The sequence below is a fragment of the Anoplolepis gracilipes genome, chromosome 10 (genome assembly GCF_047496725.1).
Source record: "Anoplolepis gracilipes chromosome 10, ASM4749672v1, whole genome shotgun sequence".
Lineage (NCBI taxonomy): Eukaryota > Metazoa > Arthropoda > Insecta > Hymenoptera > Formicidae > Anoplolepis > Anoplolepis gracilipes.
In genome coordinates, this window is record NC_132979.1 from 10,649,025 (window position 1) to 10,655,078 (window position 6,054).

The 6,054-nt window shown below is 31.3% G+C and overlaps 1 pseudogene; it reads left to right on the forward strand.

The window, feature by feature from the left end:
• The first annotated feature begins 3,415 nt into the window (after positions 1 to 3,415).
• On the forward strand, positions 3,416 to 5,395 carry LOC140670394 (uncharacterized; annotated as a pseudogene).
• The last annotated feature ends 659 nt before the right edge of the window (positions 5,396 to 6,054 follow it).

Below are 6,054 nucleotides of genomic sequence, written 5' to 3' on the forward strand. Positions count from 1 at the left end.
TAATTTTTTATAAGGATAATTTGAAAAAATTTTTGAAACAAAAATTATTATAAAATATAAATCAAATGATAAATTTAAGCTTTGAATGGAAAGTGATTATAAAAAATAATTTTATTTTATTTCTTCATCATTTCATTGTTAAACTTGTGTTTCTAATATGTGTGTGATAAAAATAAATATATTTTTAACTATAAAAAACAGTACATATAAAATAATAGAAAAAGTAAATTAAAAATTAAAATAGAAAGAGAGAAAATATATACAGGATGTTCCGTAACTCTCAATTAATACTTTAGGGGGTGAAAGAAGGTGGAATTTTGAGTAAAAAGTTCCTTTTCCGATTTTGGCTCAGACCATTATTTACCGAGTTATTAACAATTAAAGTTGACTAATCAGACGGCGCGCGGCCGGAATACTTAGAAGCGTAATATGCCATGGGACCCTTCATGCTTATTGTACATTTTCTTCATTAAAATTTTATTGTAAATTTTCTTGTTGCATGCTTAGTCCGCCTGATCGGTACGGCTGTTAGCACCATTTGCAATCGTAGGTACCGGTACGCGCGCAACTACCGAAATGTACACGCTTATATTTTCGGACACGTTCTGAACGGACCACAAACTAAGGAAAAGGGGGACAGAGTCTAAAGTCTCAGTTTAGGCCAGAGGGGGCGTCATCTCAGACATGGAGGGGGGGGGGGCGAACTGCTTTTCCGTCATATTAGTTCCTTTTATCTCACACATAAACACGTTTGTGATATACCCACTATATGAACAATATATAACCGTAGTAGAAAAGATAATATATATGAGCGAAAACCGTATATGTACAGGGTGTTTCGTCAACATACAGCTCATTGTGACGGGTTGCTTGCCCAACTTGTGACAAATATTTGAAAGTATATATCTAAAAGAATATTATAATAATATTAATATAATAATATCATAATATTCTTTTAAGTTCGCTATTTTGTGCAATTTAGTTTCTTCTTTTAACAGTTTATTACACGTTGATAGTGTGACAGCTAGTATACTTCGTCAAAAATATACGTGAATAATCTGTATTATCTATTCCTGCATTATCAACCTTCTGTTCCTATGGACAGGCAATCCGTCGTATGTTGACGAAGCTCTTGTATATGCGCTCACATGTATAATTGAGGAACCAATATGGTGGAATATGGCCTCCCCCGCTGCAAACGTGTTACCCCGCTAGAGTTTGTGCTCCGTCGCCTTATTTCTTAATCGTGGAACGGACACGTTCTAAATTGTATTTCATCGAATATTACTTTATCAGATAATAATTTCTTGAATATTATTCGATTTCATTCGTATATTTCATTGGATATACATTAGAGCGGACATTCAGCTAGATCAGATAAAATACCTTGTTTTTATCCGATCAATTGCAATATCCGATAGTGTATATCAATTTAAACGGACAAATACGGCTCATTATACATTCAATTTTATTGGAAATTACATTTTATCGGATAAAGGCATCCATCATTTTATCGGATAGCCACAAATCCATTTAAAATCGATCGGATAAAATGTTCGAACGGCTTTTCATTCCGATTAAAACTGCTAGATATTTTTCTCAGTGTAAAAAAATTAACATTTGGCAGATATCTAAATTGGTATCAAAATGAACTATATAATTTAATAACATCTGACGTAATCTTTGTAACCGGGCCTCCGCTTGTCCAGCCTCTTTTTTTCCTTAACATATCTTTAACATGTCTTGTTAATCAGATGAGAGTCGCGGAATTTGAGACATAACCGATATTTGCTATTAACACTAAACAAATGTAATATACAAATAATTACAAAATTGTCACGAAAATCGCGCAGGAGTTTTCATGGGCGGCGATTCGTATTGGGTAAACGTATCTTTACGTCTCGGCACGAATTGTCTCGGGAAAAATTCAGATCGTTTCTGAAATTCGCACGCACCTATAGATTAAAAGGGTACACACCGAGAGAGACAAGCACACGTATAAGGGACGTCTCTGGACGCGTAATTATTTTTTTATAACTTTTTCAATATTTACAACATTATTTTTTTCGCAACAAATATATATTTTTCAGAATCACTTTATAACAATTATTGCGAAATTATTTTAAATAGAAAGAAGCAATAATTGTGCATTTATGATTAAAGTTTCCTATCTGTGATGTCAATGTATGAAGGCTGAGTTCTTTTTTTGGTTTTATGAATATGATTGCAATTTTTCGAAAAAATTAAATAACTATATTTATTTATTTATTCAGCTTTATTCGTCTGATCGATTATATGCAAACAAACATGATGTACGAAGTGTTGTTAAACACATATAGAAAGTTTATTGGAGTTCTCGAAACGCACACTTCGTTTATACCGCCAAACACATTGTTGGATAACAATATTATTGAGACCATTTTAGAAGAACGTCGACCAATATCGCACGCTATTCAAGTATGTTTCTTACTTTACATATCATTTAGTTAAATAATTCCAGAAATATACATATATGCTTATCTTTAAATTTAACCTTTGTCTCTCTCTCTCTCTCTCTCTCTTCTCTCTCTCTCTCTCTCTCTCTCTCTCTCTCTCTCTCTCTCTCTCTCTTTCTCTTTCTTTTTTCTTTCTCTCGGAAATCGGAAATCAAACCCGAGTCTTTTGTTTGCGGGTGACTGCTCTTAGCTATTCAATCCCACCGATATCTTTTGCGTCTATTGTTTATAAATCTGTATACATATAACCAAAAACGCGATTTTCAGCCTGCGTGAATTAAATACTTCGAATATAAAGCTCTTAATATTTACAAACAAACAAATAGGAGTAAATAAAAGCCAACGCAGATATTAATGCGTCGATTTTTTAGAAAATAATTTATTCTGCGAAATTGATGAGTGCATAGGGCACATATTTTCCTTGGTGTATTCCCAGGTAGAAATTTCCTCAACTTGCCAAGATTAAATACAGGGCCTAAATAGAAAAATCCAGTTTGAAATATCCATTTAGGTTTAGAATAGATTCTAGAAATTGACCTTAACTTTACCGAGAAAAAATAATCAGAATAATAGTCAGAAAAATCTACATAGGTCCTATATTGACACTGCCAAATTATTCTCAAATTAGATATAAAGCTATGGGACCTGGATTGAATAATTTAGCTTGAAATACCCTGATAGGCCCAAAATATAAATCATAATCCTTTCCCAGATAAAATTAACCTACAAAATACATTAAATAAGTTATCAGTTCACAGAATTGTATACATTTTTGTAACAATTTTGTCGTTTTTTTCGTTTTATATAATAAGTGGTCATATAATTTTGAGATACTTGAAATGAGTGACATCGAAAATATATGGACATCCTCACGATTGAGGAAACGAAAATACTATGCAAGAAAAAAAATAAAGAAAAGAATGTTTTTAAATATCAATAGTGATGAGGTTAATAATGACGTGCAAGACGATAAAAGTGAAAAAGAAAATTTCGAAGTCGGTGAAAACACACTACACGAAGAAGTTGTTGAGATTGATGGAAGTACAAACAATGATATAATTGAAGCCGATGAAAATGTTGATGCCGAAGAAAATGGTTCAAATGATGATAAAATTAATGAAACAACAAATGACGAAATTGGAGACAGTGAAAATGAACCCGAAGATGAGATGGTAAAATTACGCGATTGGATTGTTAAATGCCAAGTTCCACACGCACACGCAGATATGTTACTCGATATTTTAAGGCCAAGATTAATGCCAAATTTGCCGAAATGTACGAAAGCATTCATTGGAACGACGTCAGCTAAATACAAAGACGAAAAAATGGATGATGGATCAGTAGGAAAATTTGTTTACTTGAGAATAAAAAAAAATCTGATAATATCCTTCATACAGAATTACACATCAATAATAATGAAATAATTAATTTACAAATTAATATTGACGGAGTGCCACTTTTTAAATCAGCTGCGAAACAATTTTGGCCAATCTTATGTCGAGTCGATTACAATCCAATGATATATAAACCGTTTCCAATTGCAATATACGCCGGCAATTCAAAACCTAAATTGTTGACGGATTTTTTACAAAAATTTATAACGGAGATGAACGAACTTCAAACGAATGGTTTTGAAATTGACAATAAAAATTACAAAATTAAAATTAAATGTTTCATCTGCGATATACCTGTAAGGTCCTTTATAAAATCTACTATAAATCACACAGGATTCCATTCTTGCGAGCAATGTACTACAATTGATGTAAAAGTTAATCGAACAACAGTCATTTCAAGTATCGATTCTCCAGAACGAACTGATGAAACATTTCGAAGCTTTTTAGATCCAAATCACCACAAAAATGCGACATCTTTATTATTTATCAATCCACCAATAAATATGGTCCATTGTTTTGTTTTAGATTTTATGCATTTATGTTGCCTTGGTGCAATGAAAAAATTACTAGAATATTGGATAAGCAATACAAAATTTAAAATCAGTTCAGCGTACAAGTTGGAATTATCTTGAAGATTGCAAATTATACGTTCAATTATACCAAACGATTTTCAAAGAAAGCCGAGAGACGTCGATACTTTGCATAAATGGAAAGCGACAGAGTTTATACTATTTCTATTATATATTAGTTCAATTGTTTTAAAAGACCTTTTAAGAAAAACAGAATATAATCATTTTTTATTATTACACATGGCCTGCCGATTACTTTGCACTGAAAGTAAAGCAGTAATGTATGTAGAAAATGCAAAGAAATATCTTAGAGTTTTCTGCGCATCGTCTCAAGAAATTTATGGTGAAGAGTTTGCTGTCATCAACGTACACAACTTAATTCATTTGGCTGATGATGTAAGAAACATGAAGCACTTTAATAAACATTAGTACATTTAAGAACTATTTAAGAATGATTAAAAAAGCACTTCGCTCACCAAATCGTCCATTGGCTCAATTATGTCGTCAACTTCATGAAAATAACTTAATGCAAAATACTCTGAAGCCTACAATACCAAGTATAGTTGAATATCGTAAAAAAGATGAAACAATTTCACAGATAACATATAAAGATGTATTATTAAAAACAAAATTACCAAATGATATGGTCCTGTTACGGGATGACACAACTGTTTTGAAAATAACAAAATTTGTTAGAATAGAACACAACGATGAAGTGAACATTGTAGGCAATATGGTTCCATTGAAACGAAGCATTTATTCATATCCATCGAATTCAAGTGTAACAGACATGTGGGAAATTCAAACCGAAAATCAACAATTTGAAATAAGTGTATCAGTTAAACAAATTAAGTGTAAACTTATGCACTTAGTTCTTAACTTTGAACCACAATTACAAAATTGCAAATTTGCGATAGGATATTTACACCAAATGTAAATACTATTCCTTAGAATGTATATATATTAACATCGATAAAGAGATTATGGTAGGTTTACATATTAATTAAATAATGCATGTTATAATAAATAAAATAACATTTTATTACTAACTTTATGAATCATATTTAATTTTGTTTCAGTTTTTAATAATGACTGAAGAAAAACAACACAACAGAATTTTTTCGACTAAAGATTGCTTCCTTTTAGAACACAAGAGCGACACGTACAATGTACTCACATCATTGTTAAATGTCGTTTGTATTTTCTAAAGGAAAAGCAGTCTAACAAATTTCGCGATCTCGTTATGCCGGTAATGTCGTGATTTGCGATTGTATTTTGTTCGTGAGCACGTATAAACATGTGCTGTGCTATTATATTGGGAAGCATAGAGGAATTTAAAAAGATATATGCAAAAGAAGAGTTTACTGCACGAAAACTACGGTAAAAAAATTCTACATTATATTTTTGTTCATCATTTTTGGTACAAATTATCAAAAAATTGGAAATATTTAATATGTGACAAATAAACCCACTGATATCATATTTCGGTGATTTGAGGTTATAAATTCATCGAAACATTTCTTTGGTATAAATTTCACGACATTCATCTATATTTGTTTGAATCAATTTTTGAAAAAACATTATTTTTTCGCATTT